At 35.8% G+C, this 21,913-nt stretch overlaps 1 protein-coding gene across 50 annotated transcripts in view; it reads right to left on the reverse strand.

The window, feature by feature from the left end:
• Positions 1-21,913, reverse strand: part of RIMS1 (regulating synaptic membrane exocytosis 1) — a 319,116-nt gene that overhangs the window by 16,680 nt on the left and 280,523 nt on the right. The gene's annotated exons all lie outside the window — the stretch shown is intronic.

Below are 21,913 nucleotides of genomic sequence, written 5' to 3' on the forward strand. Positions count from 1 at the left end.
TACTGATTTTACAAACTCAAATTTGGCTGCTTGGAGACCTGCTGAGTTACAAGTTCTGCAGCATCCCACTCATGCTGAATGTAGCATTTTTAAACAACAACAAAATATATTTTCACATGAATTGACAAAGTGCTCTTTCACTTTTAGTCCAAAAACAGAAAGAAAAGAGGAAATAAATCAAACAGCATCTTTTTTTTACCTATGTACATTCCTCAGATGAACTCAGTAGTACATTGATTGCAAAGATTAAAAGTGCACACTGACTGTTGACAAAAGCTAAATAGTAAAAAAGACAACATTTAAATACAAATGTTTCCTGGACAATATATCCTGCAATACCTCATTGTTTTCAGTCCTGTGTATTCTTCTACAAGCTCCTGAATAAATACTGGTGTTTATAAAAAGCCATCTGAAATATTGCAGTCATGATCTTGTACATATTTTCTCCAACCATCACGTAATATATTCAAAGAGAGTGCTGTTTGTATGCTGTGGTGGTAGATCCCCAGGTTTAAAATCCAAATATAAAACATCATGTGCTTTTTCCCACTTACATTTATTAAAACGAATCTGCGAACAACATTTATACTACTATAAATAACAAAACTTTCTAGAAAGAATATTCACCTTTTCAGCTGAGGTAATTGATCAAGTTGTTTTGTTTTTTTTCAGGAGTTTGGAAAACAATGTATCTCATCACTATATTTATAAATTCATACATTCAGCTAGCACAACAATTTCATTTCCCATAAGTACTTTCAGATAATGCAAAACAGAGCAATCAGTCCTTACTATGCATAGCATTTTTTTTCTTACCTCTTTAGAGACAAAGGAACAAAAAGCACCAATCCTCACAGAAGGAACCTTCACTGAAATGTTTTTAATTGTTACATTAATGCTTTAATGGCATTTTAGCCATTGTACTGCAGAATCTCAGCTTTTGATTCTGTTACTCATTGAAAAGCAAACTTAAAACTCAGAGCCTTAACACTTTGCACTTAGATTTCAAAAGAAAGTAACTATTTAACAGATTGTTCCTATTGACTTCTGTGAAGCTGAAGTTATTCTTGAAGAAAGGAGAGGAACTGCTTAAGGTCCAGGCTCAAACCAAAAGTAAAGAACTTGAAAATCAGGCCATTATTTGCTACCCAACAATGGCTTCCAAATTTTGAGCAACTGCTTTTAGATATCTTTTCTCCTTAAGAAAAGAAGGTCTTAGGCACAGTTACTTAAAAAAAAAACAAACCACAACAAAACAAAAACAAACAAACACACAAAAAGGAAAAGCCAAGCATGTGGTTTTCTATGATTGTCCTGATACCTATGATTTTCCCATGTCAGGGAAGAAAACCTGTGTTTAACCAGGACATACGGATCTTAAGAAAAAGCATTTCATCTGGTCAGAAGTTAATGTATGGCATCTGAAAGTCTTAGTATTTTTTGTTCAAAGATTTTTACATTAATGGTCTTGTTCACATACTTGCAATAAAGTGAAATGAACCACTGTCTGTCAGCCAGAATGAGATAATCAGTGATGATGTACTGGAACAAGTTTTTTACTGCTGGGATTGCTCTAAACACACTTTATAAACATACATCTAATGTACCTTGTTCACACATATGCAGAGAGCTATATAAAAGCAGAATATGTCAATGAAACTGGTAACAGGTATGCATGCCTAGGTCTTCAACTTTTCAGCTCTTATTCCAGTAAAATTCAATTAGTAACAAAGTCATGTTTCCAGCAGATTATTTACTATATAAACAGTTTATAACATTTCAAGCACTCATTTTTTTCACGTACACTTGGCTTCTTTAGACTAAAGGAGAAAGCGAGACGGATGAAATAAGCTCAGAAGAGCTGTTTGCACTTCAACAGTAACATTTGTACAGCAAAACTCAGCATTATATTACAACGTTGTTTATTATCAGCCAACCCTTAGAAAAGAACTGACATATGGTACAGAGATAAAATTTGACCACTGAAAGGGTGCTGGGATGCAGCTGCCAGTTAATACAGGAGAGGAAAACAAAATTGCAATGCAGAAGAGAGTACAAAAGATTCTTCAGATAACTTGCACCAGTGTCTTATTTTTTAAAACTTTAAACATATTTAAGTAAATGCATGAAGTGTTTTTTAGTTAAAGGCAGCCACTACAATTTTTGTAAATTTGAGACTGTTTTTTAAATAAGTCTTCACAATTGCAAATATTAAATAAGTCTTCACAATCACAAATACTAAATTATTTATTATAAAAAATCATAAAAGGACAGCATGATTACTAAAATACGTTTTACAAGATGATAACACCAATAAGAAAATTTATAAGACATCACTAATAAAAAAAATTTCTATTGATATGCGTCTTCAAAAATATGTCCTGAGAACTATGTGATGTACATAGTAGCAACCCAAAGTGTATTTCTTTTAATAATTTCCATTAAAACTGTAAATTGAAACACTGTCTAAACCACTGATGCCAAAGCATCTCCTAGGAAAAAGATGTTACATGCATTTTTATACAATTGAAAAGTTTCTGAATAACAACTCAGCCCTAATTTAATAGCACTGCAGACTAAACAGGAGACATAATAGCTTCAGAAAGAGTCCTCTCCCTTGTCTCACAACAATTAGCATCCTGTTAATCTATCTGAATATTCTGTCCCTTTTCCATAGTTTAATTTGTTTGGAATGCAACTTTCAAGCCCTTCAAGTTTTATCTTACCGATACCAGCACAGGTGGGTATTACACTTCCCTTGAAAAATGTTACTAACCTGCCTTTAGAGATCATTTCTAGTAACAGATCAGGGCAGTATCACAGTGACACAGGTTTGTCCTCAGTGACTGCAGTATTGCAAAGTTAAAACCTCAGACTAACACACACTGCTAAATCAGACTAATATGTAGGCTCATCACAGAAATGCACAAAAAATACAGGCTTACCTCTGGTTTAAGCAAAATTAAACATCAGCTACAGTATAATCCTTAGCAAGCAGCCAGCACCTAAAGCAGCTTCACCTTTGTTTAAATGTCTCGTGCTGTTTCTGGGTAGAATAAATCTCTGGGGTCCCGGCGTTGCCTCTCCCTTGTTCTCCTGTAACCACTTGGCACCAGAGCACTGCGAGGAATGATCAAGTTGCTTCACTCACAAGTTCCTTTTACAACTGTGATTACATTAGAGGGCCTTGCAGTGAAAAAGTACTGAACTACCTGCCAGCCAGCACTTCATAATATACTGCTGAAAGGTTAAAAAATTCAGTGAGCAGTGTATTTTCTAGTGATGTGCAAGAAGAAAAGAGCACAAAAGATTCTTGGCATCCTTGTTTGATGCATTTTTTTAATGTTATTGTTCAGAAGTGGATGAGGAGAGTCAGATGAACCCAGAAACATATTTCTCTATCCTGGTGATTTTGACCCATTCTGCATGAGTTTCAGTACAAAACCTGAAAGACTGCAAAGCTGAGAAAGCATCAAATTAGCTAAATTTCAGTTACACTACCAAAAAGTCTAATGCCATTACTGTTTAGAGAGACTTGAGCATAGCAGAGTCAAAGTTTCACTGCCTCCCAAGTGCCTTTTGAAAACTAAACTTTATTACTGAATTAGTGCTTTCATCTTTAAATTTAATCTTGAAAAAATACACTTTGCCATATGGTTGTTTCCATGTAAGAATTGTTCAGTTTTTCTGATACTCTCTTAAAAAAATGTAATATGCTTCCCTCTTGCAATTGGTTAAAAATCAATTAATTTAATACACCTTTATCAACTTGGCGTTCAAGTATTGTGGGAACTGATGTGCTTTCTCTCATTCTCTTTCACAAAGACAGGGGGCACCCAACATAACGCACACAGTGAATTTTGATACCAGGTTGATTAAAGATAGAAAGGACAAATGTAATGACTCAGCATTTTTCAGGCAAAAAGAAGCAAACTATTTAAAAAATAATTATAAGGGTAAAAAAAATGAAAGGCAAATTCCTCTCCAGTAGATCTTCAAGTTATGATTAAGTTCTCATTTAAAGTATCATAAAACAATTAATGAGAAAAAGGCCACGAGTGACACTGTGCATTTCATCTAATAAACATGCAACAGGAGTCACCTGTCACCCTCCCAAGACACGCTTTCAGCAAGTGTGTGGCAAAGACTCCCAGACCTGGTGCCATCTTGAGCAGTTTCAAACCAAGTGCTGCGCTTATGTCAAGTGTACACAATTCCCTCCCCCTCAGGCCCTTGCTCAGGGAAACTCAAAAGAGTTTTAAAGTTTAAATAGAAAACATATGGAGAGAAGGATTTCATACCACAGGCTCCCAGAAAGCCCCCACTTCAGTCACAGCCTTTCTTCCTTTACACTCCTTCTCCTAGTTCCCGGAAAAATAATTCCTTATATTTATTATTTGTACGACCAAAACCACTTTCCAGGATTATAACTGTCTGACCTGCTCTTCTAGATCTGTAACAGAAAGGCTGACCAAAACCTTGGCTTATTCCTCCACCACTGCAGGAAGAGTGAACTCAAGGTCATCTGCCTCCAGAAATATTAGCCTTGGATTCTCTACAGAAAAAAATATTCTGGGCAACCTCCGAAGAACTACATCCTAAAACAAACTTCCATTTAAACTTTCCTACATTCCTAAACACAAATTGGTGCGATTTTTTCAACCTTGTTTGCACTGATGTACCTTGTACCACCATCAGTGATCCTGCTGAAGTTTCAGCCACAGTAAAATGCAGCTGTGCTCTCCTTAAGCCAAAGCACCTGTATTAAGATTTAGTCTGCATTTGAATTTCTTTTGCATTAGTTTAGACTGCAGATTCAAATGTGACTATATCAAGTCCCAAAACAGATGTGTTGAAATGACATAAGGTCCTACCCTCCTTACATCTGAAGTCAGCCCAGGAAGCAGCTGTGAGAAGAGAAGCTAAAAAGTCAGGAGAGGCTCCTTCTTTTTGGTCAATTCAAATGCACTTAATGATGATCCTGATGCCAAATTAATCATTTTAATGAGCTTTTTATCCATATAAATAGTTAAGACAGGTAAGCAGTGAGTTAGACAGTCACCGAATGTTTCCATTTTAAACCAGCTGTTTGTGGCATTGGGTTCAAATTGGTTGCATTAGTTACAGCAGTCAGTATGCAAAAACATCTACAGACTTGGATCTGTGCTAGATAAACATTGTATAACTGTAAGATATAATTGTTCTCCTTGTGTTTATATTATTGAAAGTGGACAACTGTACACCAAGACTCAGTCTAGAGACAGATGGTTCAGCCCAAACGAATGCTCTGGTGTGACGCTGCTACGAAATCATGCACTTTGCATCCAATATTGCTAGTTCATGTCCATTATCACATATACAATGAGGAAAACTCTACTGGCAAGATGTAAAGGTTCAACTGGGCTGCAGACAGACACCAGTACAAAATTTTACCACTGCATCAGTATGGCTTAGATTACTGTGCAATGTAGGGAGAGATGTGAGAGGGCAGGATTTTCTGTAACACCTTGCCTTTTGATAGTAAAAATTAATCCAGGCTATTTTTACAAGTTTTTAATGGCTGCCCCTTTCTCACTCTCCTCAGCTCTCCTTTCTGGGTTGCAAACCTTGCTTAGAAAGGCTTTCCCTTTCTCAAAGGCAAAGGATACGAGATAACAGTCAACAGACACCAAGCAGAAAGGATATCAATGCAGAAAGAGTTGTTCTGGTGAATTCTCTGGTGAATTATGCTAACTTTACATTGCAAAGCAAGATTTCTTTATTGCAGCTGTTGGCTGGACTAATAATAGATTCCTCATGTAAAAATTATGTTACAAACATAATAAAAAGCTATGAAAAATATAAGCACAAGGAAGAATTAGCTATATATGATAAATTAATATTTGGGAGCATCTGAATTACAGCCAGTACATTTAAACAGACGGCAAGTGTTTACCAAATTTTAAAGCCCTTTCAAACACAAGGCAGGATGAGATGGAAAAAGAAAACGAAACAGTGCTAATACTCTGTAACTCTACAGAAAAAAAAACAACTCGCCTCCAAACTTCTCATTATTTCTAAAATGAAAACAGTTCCAAACTGCTATGCCAACTACAGCACAGGGTTACGTGAACCACAGTTTTTAACACAACGGTGCAGGCATATTAATAAGTTCAGTGATCAAATGCACTCTTCTTGAAATAATAGAGTATCTGCAAATGTTGATCCATGCATGCTAATAACAGACATTACAGTACAATATGAAGCTAATTCCAATGCTTCCAAACTATTTAACAAGCTATTTTTCTTATTCTATATTATCCAAAAGCAGAGGCTTTAAATTTTCTTGCTGTTTTGATACAGAGGGTACTGATAAACCCATCACAGCTGAAGAGAGGACAACCATTTTAAGATGAACTGGAAAAAGAATATGCAGCTGAAGATCAGCACTGAAGAAAATTAGAAGGGAGAGCAGAATGTCAAACAGCTCAGTATGAAGGGACGCTTTCAAATAAGCATCATAAACACAAACACAAAAACCTGTAATAGTCAATCAGCCAGTCTGAACAACAGAATTCCAAGTCTGAATTTACTTCCAGATAGCATATAGAAAGATGGCTCCGCAGATTACATGGCACAAAATTAAAATATAATAAACAAACCTTATTTTCATGTTCCTAGGCTTACCACTGGTTAAATAGAAACTTGCCTTTTACAGTATTTTTTGTCTCTAATGTAGCATAGAATATCCCAAGCAAATCAGTACTACATCTTTCCAGGGATTAAATATATATTAGCACATAGATGAAGATCATGAAATACAAAAGTAAAACAAACTTGCCTTTCATAGCAGGATTACACCACAGTGCCTGAATCTTGCAGAGCTAGTGGTTTGAAGGTCAGGCTCTTTGGAACAGATGCACTAATCTCTTATTATCTGTATATTACACAAATTATTTCAGATAGTATTTTTTCTTGGAACTGACAGATAAACCTCTATTTGCTGCTCAGGATTACTATGATCATTAATGAGAGTGCTGCTTTTAGGGTGGTTTCACACTGTGAGAGGTTAGCTGTTATCAAGTACAGGCTGCTATAAAAATAGCAATGGACAGTTAAATAGTTATAAAAAGCAAGACAGGTAAATTCTACACAGGTAAGACATCGTAAAAATAAGGGTTATACACAATACATGCACAGAATAAAAGATTTCTATATATACAGTATGAATCAATATCATATAAGGTAAAACATATGATGAAAACATGACTTGGCTCTGTCATTATAAAATATTCTTTATGGAAACATGCAATTTTGTAATCATAGCCTCTCAAGTAGATCAGATTGTAAAACTACATGAGCACAACAGAATCTAACATGACAGAATATTGGAGATAAAAACACGAAACCCTGGCTCGTTTATATAAAAATGATATTACTGCCCTGCTGGACAAGTAAAGTTTGGATAGAAATAATAAAACTAGCTGATTGGCAGGTAACTTCTAATAAAATCATAATGAATGATGATCAAGAGCATGCAAAGATCACAAAAGTTTGGAAACTCCTTGATAGGTGAAATCATAACACTCCTGACAGAGTAAGAAACTATATAGAAGTGACTGTCAATAAGCATAAAGTAACACATATAGCTAGTAAAATAACTATTTCAGAGCCTGTAAATAACAATGATTCTATGTTACTAGTCTTTAGACTACAAAAATATCAAAAACTAGCATGTCAGGTATCAGAAAGAAGGTATTTTTGAAAAGGTGACTACAATCACAGATTTCCTCTATCTATTACTGATGCAGGCCTGAAGATGTGTAGTGAAGACAATCTCCAGTTTGTTTTGAAATGAGTTTTGATGTGCATTTCGGTGGCAACAGGAGCGAATGTCACCAAAAGTTAACTCAAATCTAAACATAATTTTACTTCACAGTTCTTTCATACCATGTGCCTGATGGCATATGGTTCCCAAAAGAATATATACTCAAAATACCTCCTTTTTCCCTCAGCACTAAATACATGTATTGAATTTTTAACAAAAAGAACATACCCCAGAGGAAAATTGAAGGAATTTACCTCAAGTCAAGAACTACCAATATATAAGCAGAAAAGTTCTTAGAATAATTTATGTTTTCTTCCAAAGAACTTTTAAAGTAAAATTCATCTTTCCAACCCTTGATTGGACACCATGGACCAGTGCTGGTCTTTCTCTGAAGACTGCATTATGCGTATCCCAAACTGGAAAAGAGAGCTGAGAATCTTCAGAGGAACTCTGAACTCACTGACTATATCAAACTAAATGTAAAAGCATGGGTAGTTTAAAACAAATCCTACGTGCACGGTCCTATTAAATATTTTCTTTTCCTCCCTATCTGGAATAAGTGTTTTGTTACATCTTACATACTCATTCAGATTTATGTCTTACAGACATACTTATTCACAAAAGCACACAGAACTTTCATGAAGGTCCAAGTTCATCATGTGGAGATCTCTAGAGGACACACCTTCATTTGGATACTTAATGCATCACAGTTAAATAAAGCTTCCAGTGTGTTAGCAATGTGACAAGATGGTATTTCAACAGCGAGGAAAATAATGCACTTTAGAAATCAAAGTCAACTTCGCCAAAAAGTCCTGTTCCATCACAATGTGCCTGAAAATTTTAAATAATTATAGTTACCTTTTTACTAGGATATAATTTACCTTTAAAATATTATATTTTTAATATAACTCTCAATCCATGAGTTTATAGTATGTTCTGTTCTATTCATCTCAGTGACACAATAATAAGTAAAGCACCAACCCAGAATCTGGCTGAAAATCCAGTCTGCTTTTTTCAGAATTTACAAAGGGAAAGGAGAACATCTGGAATACACTTAAATGATCTCTCATCACACCATCTTCCTATTCAGCAAGTCAACTAACTACAGTATTTTCAGGTATTTTGTAAACATAACTGACAGTGATATTCTATTATTTTGATTGAAATAATGACAATATGAATAAAACCAGAAAGTTCAGCACTGTGCCATCAAGTAAAACAGAAAATGTCACCATGCCATGTCCCGAAATACAAAACATAAGATGAAGGAACAGTCAACAAGATACGAGTATAAAGATATACATTGTCAAGGCTACCCTGTGATGGATGAGTCGATTCGTAATGATTTTAATGTAATTAATGATCTGTTCACATATCCTAAGCATTTCCTCACTGCTCAACCAGATTAAAAGATTTGAAAAATCTTCATACAGTGAAGTCCTGATTGAGTTTGTGGTCAAAATACATTGTATGGTAATGTCACTAAAATATGTCAAGTAATCAGGTACCACTACTTGTTTATTTAGCAAATTTTACACTGCAGAGAATAATCTGTTTTACTAGTATTTAAAGCAAGTCCTTCCTGGTAAAGTATGTAATTAAAATCCCCAAATAGAAACATTCTCAGTAAGAGGACTCAAGAAATGAAAATGTTAAATGAACCCAAGGATGAATGTATGCATGACCCACATTATATCCCAGCAGCACAAAGGTGAGTCATACTGTACCATGGTGTAGGGGTACAACATTATACTGCTTTCAGCCATAGCTTCCCATTTCAAGAAAGCTAACACTGTCATACTTTGTATTGTAAACATTATTCAATGTGTTTAATATATGTGATATTTAGACAGACTTTAATGTATGGACATCTAAAGTCCCAGGGAATCCTTGCTTAAACCAATACACCTAACTAAAGATTACAGGAACGTGCTCCCACACATACACACACACACACTCTCTGGCTTGTCTTTTTTCCAGCACCATTTCAATGAGATTACTGTATCTCTTACAATATGCTCATAAGTACTGTAACCAGTTGCAAATGTTTTTTAATCTAGTAATTACAGTCATCAGTTTTTAGAAAGCCTTGGCTCTTCTGCAGACTGTGAGACCTTCAGTAGGTCACTTCCAGTCTTGGAGTTTGCTTCTCAATAAAACAGGATAGCGGCACTTACTGCTCTTCCGTGAAATGCTTTAAGGTCTATGACTGCCAACAACACAAAGAACAAAGAACCATCTCAACTATTAAAGAGGTCTGAGGTGAACTATAAAAGTCAGAACATAAATTAAGAGCACATAAAATAAATTGCACTACAAAGGAAGTTCAGCAGTACATGTTTATATAGTATCCACAGCAGTTCTTGCTCCAGTTGTGATTGTACAATGACTGCTATGCTGCTACTACACGTCCGAACAGGATAGAAAACTTCGGGCAACAAACAGAAAAAACAATCTGAAAAGGTCATCCATTTACCCTACAGAACAGCCTTTATAGAATTACCTAATTCTTAAGCCTTGAAATCAATGGGATTTTTCAGCACCCAGCTCTCAAGAGCAATTAATTTCTTAAAAATAAGCATATCCCACCAACAGAGAAAACTTTCAAAGCATAAAGAACAATTATCTGTGCATGTGACATGCTGAGTAGCATCCCTCTGGGAAGAAGGGAGGTTTTTAAGTGAAAAAGGCATGCAGCCATGCCAAGCATCAAGGTTCAATTTTCAATTTTGCAACTTCCCTTAATTCTCAGTTCTTCTACAAAACACTGGTGATCCTACTTCTCCATGGCACACAGTTCCTTTTGCAAGTACTGCCAAGATTGTAGTGACAGGTTCCACATGAACACAGGCAAAGTATAAAAGATGAGAAGCAAGTCAGGAGATATTATATCTGTCACCCTAAACTGACATCATTTGGCCCTCCTTTTGGGACTAATCATTGAACCATTAATGATTTAATTTCACTTACTGCTTCTCTTCCTCACTTTTGTTTCAACTAAAGTTCATGTTATCCAAATATTTTTCTCTTCCAGCAGCAGATTATTTGCAATATATGTGAAAGGTAATATTAATGCAGTAGTACAAAAGCATTGTATGAATAAAAGCATTAACATGTTAAAGTTATCAACCTCTTGTAAAACTAAGATAGCATATTTACTACTCATTATCCCAGCACCCAACACATGGCACCACTAGATGAATAAAAGCACATTGCAGCTTGATGTGCTCTCCGACTGCACTTTGAAGACCAAAAGCATTATCATATTCCCAGCTTTAGAAACTGTCAGTGTCACATAATAGAAAAAAATACTAAAATTCAACAGAGTGTATATACCTTAGTGTGTATATACTCTGGAGTTGGTTTTTAATGCCCCTTGAACATCTTCTCCCATTAACATTTTAGTCACTTCGGAGTCCAGACTGAAGAAAGCAGATGAGTCTTGTCAGAGAAATCCACCCACCCTGCCCTGACCATGAACTCCAGAAAAGAGATGCTCAGGCAGGAGAAAAGATGGTTAGTAGGATAATTTTCAAAGTGAAAGTGATGTGTAAACTGATTTACTTTTATATATAAATCCTAGGTCACATCTGCACCTAATTCAGTGTTTCAGTTTGGCCGTGCTCTGAGAGAGAACACTTTGCAACATCAAATCTAATCAAATGGCAGAGCTATAAATAAAGCCATCAACAGCCTTGTGAAAGCAAAACTAATCAAAACAGCAGCCCTGAGATTCTTCCTTAAAAGAGCTTTCCAGATATTGCAACCTGCTTTATAAACAGGAAATCCATTTGCATGGACCTGCATTAAGAGAACTTGTCAATCTGACAAGTTCTGTTGAGACCAGAGAAATCATTACAAATAAAAGGATCCCCAAGACACTGATTTTTATCCGAAAGACACAAAAGCAACCATTAAAAAAAAAACCCTAACAATTTTCAATGCTATTTCACAGCAATATTTCACAAGTATCATTTAAAATCAAAGTAAGTTATCCAGTTGACCCAAGCTGCCAGAGGCTGGGTGTCTGTTTTGGGCAGCAACCCTGTCTTATCTAGCCATTAAACTGCGCTTCCCAACTTGACGAAGCAAAGCAAAGGGGAAAGACAACTGCTTCACCTAGGCTGAGCACTAATCCCCTTGCATGATATTGTCTGACTGGGTAACCCATGAAGCAGCTGGAGAGGAGGCAGCAAGAGAGCTCAAAGGAGGGTAAAGCAGGACTCTCCTCTGTACCAACAGTGGGAAGAGGCTGTATCTCTCATTTTCCTTCTCAAACAGACTCTTCTGCCTTGGTTTCTTACTTCAGTAATATCAAATCTTACATTTTTCAGAATCCAGAAGGTACAGGTGGGCAATTCTGACTGATCAAACTTGCATTACACAGGGAATTTCTGCTGGGATTGCCAGACATTTAGAGTTTCCCAGAAGAAAAACACATCATGTCTAAGATTTCTTGCAAACCAATGCTTTTGAAGCTACCAGGCACCAGAAACTGAATTTTAGCAATATGTTATAATATGGTAAGTTATGATGAAAGTCATACATACGCATAGACAGTAGGATTTTCCATGGGATAAACTCACTGCTCACGAGCAGCGTTTACACATCAAGTACAAGTGGGTGCCACTGAAGTGCCAAGCTTTGTTCTGAAGAAGCACAACTTCATTGGGTGCCTCAATCCCTTTTTTTGCCTCTCTTTGTGTGTCTGACTGGTTGGCAGGAAGCAAGTTTGGACCAGCAAATAAGGCGATGTGCTTGTTTTCATCTCTCATATCCTTGATCTATTTTAAGACTTGCCAAAGTGGTTATTACTTATGCTAAGTTAATTTATATGCCATTTAAAGTATGGAGAGGACTCTGGGCAATAAATGTTACACAACCAGAGATCAAACTCCTCTGTCACACACTTTATATTCAACTGCTGCTCCTTCTCTTCTTGGAAACAAAGACAACATTGGACTGGCCAACATCTCTGGCTAGCAGATTAGCTGCCAGACCAATGCCTGTGGGAATAAGGCCAGTGTCTGTCCCCATTTATCATCCATCCTCTCCTGTCCTGCTATGCTGCTGTTACCTGGGCCTCAGCCAGCTGAACCCAACCTCCCTTCATGATCTATAAAAACTATTGGAGGAGGGAGCTGATTTTAGGACACACTCAGGTGTGCTCAGAGATCTGCTGTGCAGAGTGGCTGGGGCCCAGACTCTCTCCTTTTCATATGCAGAGTTTCTACATGGGGAAACAATGTACCAAGCATGGCTCAGCAAAGCTGGGTGATATTTTTCAGCTGAGTATTTTTTTTTTTTACAGAAAAAAAAGAAAAAAGGAAAAAAAGAAAACCAAATAGGAGATTCGGCAACACTGAAATATTTTGTGAACCACTACCTGCTCTATCTCATGCTGTCAACATTTTATTTTAAAATGTCATTTGTACTTACACAAATTTAAGGAAACACTCAAGTTGAATTGTCAAGATGGACATCACAGGCCATAATAACTTTTCATCTAACCTAATGACTTGCCAAAACACCTGAAAATTATTATTTTTAAAATCCTGTGAACATTTAAAAATAATTTTACTGAGTTCTATGCATTTCACTACTTATGATATGCAATTCAGAGTATCTAAGGGCCATCATATGTATTGCAGAGTCTATTAGTCACATTACGTACACAGGTTTTTTATAAATACATTAACATCATCAGCTGCACTAAATTCAGCAAGCTTTATTATTTTCATTATCAGTATCCTTGAAAATCCCTTAAAAACACCTGTTGATGCTCTTTTTTGTCTCAGGTTAGGTTTACTGCTTTTCATTTGGATTCTGTTGCTAACAGTTCTGTTCCTAGCCAAAAAAAACAACCTGAAAAATCCCTCCAAGCTCATCTTCACATTCACATGCTAAAGTGCTAAGATTAAAAAGTGTATCTGAATCTAATCCTTCTTGCCTACAGATAAATGCACTTATCCTACCAATATCTTATCATCAAATGCATGATTACCACATATTTTTATAAATGTTTTCTAAAAAAATCTTTAAGATTTTAAAAAAGTCATATTTGTTTTCTAAAAGATCAATAATTAAATAATTTCTTGCCCCCAGTGGATTCAGAGATATGATACCTATATTTGAAATACTGTGTTGGAATTAAAGAAGAATCTCTGCCCATATTTAGAAGCAAAGACCCACTTTGTCCTTGACTGTAGCTACACTGAAGCTACAAGCATGCAAGAAGATATTAAAGATGATCTGTAAAATAAAAGAGTGCACAGAAAATTTCAATTGTGTGTTGGTGGGGAGGAATTAAGAATAACTTTAAAACATTTTTGAAGTTATTGCATATTCTTCGGATACATGAGAAAAATAACACCATAAACAGTTTGTAAGAAATAATATACTGGTCAGATTTCAAACTTCCTCTTGCTACTACGTATTTTGATCTGCTCTCTGGAGCTCTGAGTTACAATTACCAAAGTATCCAGGAAAAGGCCACAGTGTGAGACTGCAAAATTCAGCAAAAAATAGTGACAGAGTCTAGAGCAGCCTTTTGAGTAGCTGATTGTATATGAGCAGTCAATTCTGCTCCAGATTTCAAGACACTTTAAAGAACCCTGTGAAGGAAATACTGCAGATCCAGCTATTTCATGTCTTCCCAGTTTTAAACTAGACAGCTTGAGCTCCCAAATCAGTACTTACAAATTGAATGAGTTGCTTTGTTCTGAACAAGCTTTCTTATTAAAACTGAAATCAAAGTTTACATTTATTAAGAAAATTACTGCTTAGGAAAGAAAAAAAAAATAAATTAATATTTATCAAAATTAAGCTAGATCATCTCATTCTAAACAAAGGGGAGTTTAGTCTTCTGTGAGACTAGAACTAATTTTTGTGCCACAGAACAGGAGTACTTTTCCTCCGGATGACTGCAGGTAGTCTAAGCCTTTCAACAAAATCCCCTAAGTTCCAGAAAGCCACAAACAGAAACTGATCAGGCAAGAAATATATGAAGAGATATAAAAATCAAGTTTAAGGCTGAAATTCTCTAGGTGTCTATGTAGAAATGTTTAATGTGAAAATTCCCCACTTGGTACTACTTTGGCACTGTTCTTTTTCCTTTTTCTGACATATTTTTGATATTATTTCTACTCAGTGTTTATACTTGCACAAAGCAAATCTTGTGAAAGCCATGTGAATCAGATGAAAAAGCAAAAAAAATGTTCTTTAGACAAAGCTCAGGTAAGTACAGTCAGAATTATCAGTGGGTCTTTCTATAAAACATTTAATAAAAAATGCAATAGAAACATAACAGTGAAACTAGACTTATGAAACACATTTGACATATTTTGAAATTATAGTTCTACAACTGATGTATGCCATAGCTTAGCTAAAATCAAGATTATATTTTTGGAAAAGTATAAATTCTCCTAAAACCCACGCTACTTATATATTGGAAATAGCCCAAAGTACAGTTACTACTGCAGTAATATCTGTGTTAAAAAATCTAGGGAGAAAGTGCATCCAGATAGAAAAGCAAACAAATACTTTTGAGTACAAGTCAACCAACTACATAACAGGAGACAAAGTAAAAATTTATATTTCAGGGAAAAGGAAAAGAGCCACATCTAGCACTAACTCAGCAGAGTGGTGGGACTGTTTGAAAATACTAGCCCTTATTAGGAAATCTTTTGGAAGATGAGTAACTGGAACTGAATTGTTTCTATTAAGGGCAGTGAATTCCTCAGCTAGACGGCAACAGTAAATAAAAGAGAACATGCTTACATTCACTCAGTAGTTTGAAAGAATTAAGTATTAAGAACAAAGAGTTCCTCTTATAAAAATAACCAGGTCTTTGTTTTTAATATTATTCTTCATCCATTTGCTCATTTCCCCCTCCTTCTGCAGAAACATGTGGGTGCATGTGGGATGTGTATGAAGTTTTTGGTGGGTTTGGGGGGTGCTCTCTGCTGCTAGGGCTTCAGGTTTAGAGCCCAGGTCCTGTCACTGTTCCTAAGGCACCATTACCACCCTGCTGCCACACTACAGACTTTTTATAGATGCTTGGCTGAAAAAATAAATCCATCTTAATGTCAGTCTCCCTCCATTCTTCTTTCTGCGCAACACAGCCATTGTCCTCACAGATCACCACAACTATGCAAAGCAAGATCTAATGGCCTGCTCTGGGAAAAAAAACAACTCGGAGAGGAAAGACTCTCATGGAGATAAAACTGAACAGGCAAACAGCACTAATGGGCAAGGTGCAGGACAGACCACCACACTTCCATACTGCAGAAAATTACTTTCCAAGTACACACGGTCTAAAGTCAAGGAAAACATCTGCAAAGCATCCAGAGGTATGACAGCAAAGCAGAGGTTCTGCAGGTAAGGAAGCTCATGTATAAATGTTAAGTGTTGTTGCAGAGATAAACACCCAATACAAATATTCCTCTTCCATTGCAATGTTCCTCTAGAACACACTGAACAACAGGTGCTTTAGAGAAGACTAAATTAAACCTGTGGGTAACTGCACAGCTGTAAGACTGATGGTAATTCTGAGTTTCAAGATAATTTTCTGAACGTACAATTAGAAAAGTTGAGATCTTGTAGCACTTCATCTGGATGAACAGGAGATGGCATTACAAAAGAACAACATCAGAAAAGAAATCCTATGAAAGCAGCAATGGGATATCATGTTAGATAAGAAACAAAAAAAGGGCTATTTCATCACTAGCATGCTAAGTGCTTTGAGAGGTTTAAGATACCTCTGTCTCTGTTCTGACTGTTAGACACTTTATTGTAATTTTGAGACAAAGACAAAATTTATTTATAACTAATGTATTTCCATTTGATCTTATACCACAGTTTCCAGTGTTTTTGCCCTTTAGCTTCAAAAACTCTTCTGCCTTTCTGCTGTTTACCCTCATTGCATTCTTATGGAACAATCAGCCTTCATTTGTATAGGCTGAGAACACATCATCCTTCAAGGTCTTGATTCCTACAAACATCTAGCATTAATTTTCTTGAATGCTGAGTGATCAGTATTCCAGAGGAGCTGTCAGCTGTGCCTCATTCAATGATGCCAACATTTTATCAGCACTCCAAGGAGACACCTTGCCTGATGCACCCAGGACAGTATTTGCCTTTTCACTGGCCAGATCTTTTGCATAGCTTACACTTTTATTATACCCATGTCATCCTCCTCCTCCTCCTGTTTTTTTCTAGATGCCAGATCTCACAGACATATATATTTCTTATTAAACTCCATGCTTTCCATCTAGTCTAATAATAATAGTAGAATTATTGAAGTCTAGATAAAATAAGTCCTTTGAACTTTTGTCTAGCGATTAGCATTCTTATCAATGTATTTTTTTTAAAAAAGCACTATTTTTTTCCTTACAGGAAAACCCTCAGAGGTTGAGGTAAAAGAAACATGCTCAGAAATCCATCCTTGTCATTGTCTATAATTGAGACTCAATCAATTAAAAGGAAATGCTGAAAAAAAAAAAAAAAGAAAACCAGAAGCCTGACCACTGTTAAGAAAAGTTTGTCAAACCTTGTTAAAAAGTAACAGAATTATTTCCTCAAGCTTATGGAAAGAAGCAATGACTTTATTAAGAATGTCAACAAAGAACTCCTCCTTATCCCAAAAGCCTCCACCCTACAGCGTATTTCATTTCTGATTTATTATCTGCTTTATCTGTCCATACTATCTAGAACTGTATGAAATCTGTTCTTGTATAATAAAATTTCTACAAGGATGGACAGAAAATTACCCCTGCTGGCATTATCAAACAAATACCGCAAAAATGAAAAACTAAGATTTTTTTTCTAGCAGTGTCCACTCTGAGATGCTGTACCTCTGAGCCCGGAGGATTGCTTTACTCTGCTTAATTCTGATGTTTCCCAGGCAGTGTTATTGTTACTACAGTGGAGTGGTGCTCGGTAACAGTCACTAAGTACCTCCAGTGAACCATCACGTTCTCCATCACTAGTGGGCATTTGGTGTAATGGATGGGGTTGTCTTTTCTAAATGTTTACCTAAACATAGGTCATCTTACAGGACCATGAGGAAAAGCCTTCCTAGGATCAGTCTTAGAAGGTAATATGTGGAGCAGTCAACCAGACAAAGAAGTGCTGTTCTTAAAGCTTGAATGAGCACATAAAAAGGAGCACAGCTCTACTGTGGAGTTCAAGATTATCAGGACTTCCCTGCTCAATGAGAATTTCCTCACTTAGATGATGGCATCTTTTCTGAAATCAGGAATTTGAAACTTAATTCAAAGGAACACAGGGAAAGCCTTTAATGGGAAAATTTCAGGAAATTTCACAAAATATACTGTAGTAGGGAATTCCACATGAGAATGTGCAATTTTTACACAGGGAAATACATTGTAAGTTTTTCACACGGTTTTGTGCTCATGTTGCCAGTTACTTTTTGAGTGAAGCAGCCAGACACTTAGAAGATTCCTTCCAACTACCCAGTTTACAGATGCATAAAGCCTACAGCTTCATTTCAGGTTGTTGATGTTAAGCTTCACAGACAGGAGAGGGACAACAAATAGCTTTGGTTCTTATGTAGAAATATCTCACTGTGTTTATACCATAAACATGGCAAGTTATTTCCATTTAGAAAGATGACTCAGTGTCAGTCTAATATGAGAATGGACAAGTTCCCCAGTCTTCCAAGCTCCTTTAGCTCTCCTCTGCATCTATCCTGCTCTCATCTGCACCAGTAATGAGAACAACATACAATATACCAGGCAAAGTCTCACCTCTCTGTCTTATATGCAAACACTAATGCTTCTCAAGTGATGTCAGTGGAAAATGAGTCTGAATACTGATCTTAAAGCTGTTGAGCACCCTACAAAATAAAATCAGTCTCAAAGAACTTACTTGGAGAAAACAGAGCCTGTATCTCAAAAGGCTCAACTATTGCATCTCTGGTGGTTTTGTTCATATTAATTTCAAAGTTGATATTTTCTCTCATTACTGGTTATCATATTTTGGATATATTAATTAAGTAAACCCTCTCAGATTATTTGTAGTTGCTTTTAAACTCTTACTCTCAATGCTTTTCAAAGAAAAGTTGGCTTCCATCAGAAGTGGCTAAAGAATGACAATCATTTATATCCTCTAAAAAAACAACAAAAAAACCCCCACAGCCATCCTGTCCATTTGCTTTAAAGAGAAAAAAAATCTGTCTTGCTGACCCAGCAGGCAATTGCATCAGGCTGAATACATCATAGAGATGTGACACTTCCAAATTTCTGATAGCAAGATGGTGAAGATATGGTGTCAGAATGGTTGTAAAGCATGTTAGCACTTACAAAGAAAAAGGAAAGTGAGCTCCTACTAGCAGATGATCATTCTGAACCCCTGCTATTGAGCTTTTCCTTTTCTCCAGAACTCATTTTACTGGTGATACCACTGCCATTACCTCCAGCCACTTTGACATGCATTATTATGTCTCTATTTATAGTATAAATTCTGTAATAAAACTCTTTCCTCCTATGGCAACAGTTTTTATCTCTTTTAAAACAAACTCAGAACCCCAAATCAAAATGCAGCATGATCAATACTGCCCTCAGTCACTCATTGGTTGGGAACTATAATATAAGACTATCTGCAGGGGAACAGAGTGTTTTATTTCAGCATCACAACAATAATTCATTATTCCCTATCATAATCTATTTTCCTACAACTTAAAGTTTAGCTGCTGTAATTATTTAGAAAATATTTTGTTATATATTTATTTTATATACATGTATATATTTATTTACAAAAAACAGGCTGGCAAAGAAAGCTAGAAAAGTTGGATTATAACAAAAAATGTACAGAATATGCCTGAAGGTATTTTAATTCTTCTGTGGTCTTTCTGGAGTTTTAGCTTCTTTTTTACTTATTTTTCTTTTACTTTCTTCTTTTTAACTGTGATAGCATAAGCAGACCTAGATTTTAATTAGGAATATTGCAAAAAAATTACATGGGTATTTTTATGAACTATGAAATCTATCTAATTTGTGGGCACAATGAGCAAACCACAGTATGTAAGGATTTTTTAATTTCAATGACCAGTTACTAAAAGTATCAAGAAATCTTAAACATCATCAAAAAGAAGGTGCAGCAGAAATATACACTTTTCCTTGCAGATTTATATAAAAAAATAAACCCCTTTTATTTCACTGACAATCTTATAAGGCACATATTCAGAATGCATGTTTTTCAATGGCACTGAATGAGGGTGCATGAAATAATGTGACTACTGGTCCTTCTAAATCTTACATGCAAGTGGATCTGCCCCACTGATGGAAAGAGGACCTTATGTATATCTAGGGACACATGCATGCACAGGCTCACACACACACTCCTTTTTTCAGCTGAAAATCTACTCTTAGAAATACTTGCTACCTTGTAGCCATTTTACACACATCATCATTTTTATTTAAGATGAAACCTGTGCAGTATGCTAAAAGCAGGAACTATCTACAAAAAATAGAATTCAGCCCTTACTGAACATTTCTTCAGAGGAAAAAAAAGTTAATTTTACTGGTTTTGAAGACAGTAATAACCTAGAACTTAGATATTCATGCTCTACAAAAATATGGAACCTTCCATTTCCAAGAAATATCTGACTTTTCATTTTTGAGTTTTCAGAAACAACTGTTTGTTATGTGTAGCTGCCTTACAATCATGCAAGTCATAGAGAAAAAAGATTTAAACTGACCAATTCAAGAAAAACTGTGGAGGCTAAACATACATTTCTGTATTTTTTTATACTTCCTTTAAAATACATGCTCTGTGTCAACAGCACATCTTCAGGTATTGAAGACCTGCAGTAGATGTTCATATCTGGCACCACTTTTGTGGAGATCCATACGCTCCCAAACTAGTTTTAAAACTTTAGAATTTGGCTGTTAGAATTGATTTTCATATAATCAGTTTTCAGGACCAAGTTTATATTACAGTGTCAAACCATTTTTATTTTTTTAAAATTTTTTAAATTCTGAATAGTGGAGACATTATTAAGTTACTTAGGCACAACATACTAAAGTGAATGAGACTTTTTAGAATTCCCCTCCCCTCTTGTGCACTACAGGAATGAAGGAAAGTGTGGCCCTGATTTAGGGCATGAGTATTTAAGTCTCCAACAATGGATTTTCTTTGGTAAACCTATCAACTCTCACATGCATTTTGTTCTAAAAAATGCATTAATTCAACTCACTGATTTCAGAGAACTCAACTAAAAAAATAGTGACTGATAAAACATTACACATTTTATTTGCTCTGCTTATACCGCAGATGACACTGTTTGTGTGAGCCACATTAAGGCAAAGTAAATGTCATTCTCAATTGTTTTACAATAATGAATAATACATAATTGTACTTTTCATATTTGATTTGCTGTTTGAGTTCCATTATAGCTGTAGATGCTTCATTCCTTGCAAATTTTCTATTGTTCTGAAATTTGCACCAAACAAAATTTGGAGAGCTATAGTATCTTTCTGTGATGAATGGGAACATCTGAGCTTTAAATAGATGATGCTAAAAAGTGTTTGGAAGTCAACTTAGATTTTAAGTGAATTACCAACTCCACTGAGAGAAGCAAGGGTTCAAGCAAGGCAAATCACCCTCAGTTTGGTAGCCCCCTGTGCCTTCCTCTTATTCATCCAGCCCTGGTTCCTATTCAGAGCTAGGCTATCAAGACAGAGCCAAGATCTGTGCCACAGCATTTTCTGTTTCAATGAGATTTAGGAGCTAGAAAGTTACACCAGATCAAACCACAAAAAAAATCTGTAACACAATTACAATAGTAGGTAGAGAAAACATTGACCTAGAATCCCTTCTTTAATACAATACTACTTTTTATTACTTAAGAGCGTGTGATTGATTCTGATACATCTAAAATAACGTCACTGTATGTAACTATCTACAAACTAGTCTAACAACCAGGTAGATGGCATTTTTGAGCAACACAGTATTCAGTTCTGGGCTTCAGATACATCTAGTACATCTATTGTTTGGTCCAACTGCATGATTATATACTTTCTGGCTTAAAATTCTTAAATTAGTAGTGTAGAAAAGATTACAATATTTTTGTTAAAGCTGACC

The sequence above is a fragment of the Apus apus genome, chromosome 3 (genome assembly GCF_020740795.1).
Source record: "Apus apus isolate bApuApu2 chromosome 3, bApuApu2.pri.cur, whole genome shotgun sequence".
Classification (NCBI taxonomy): Eukaryota; Metazoa; Chordata; class Aves; order Apodiformes; family Apodidae; genus Apus; species Apus apus.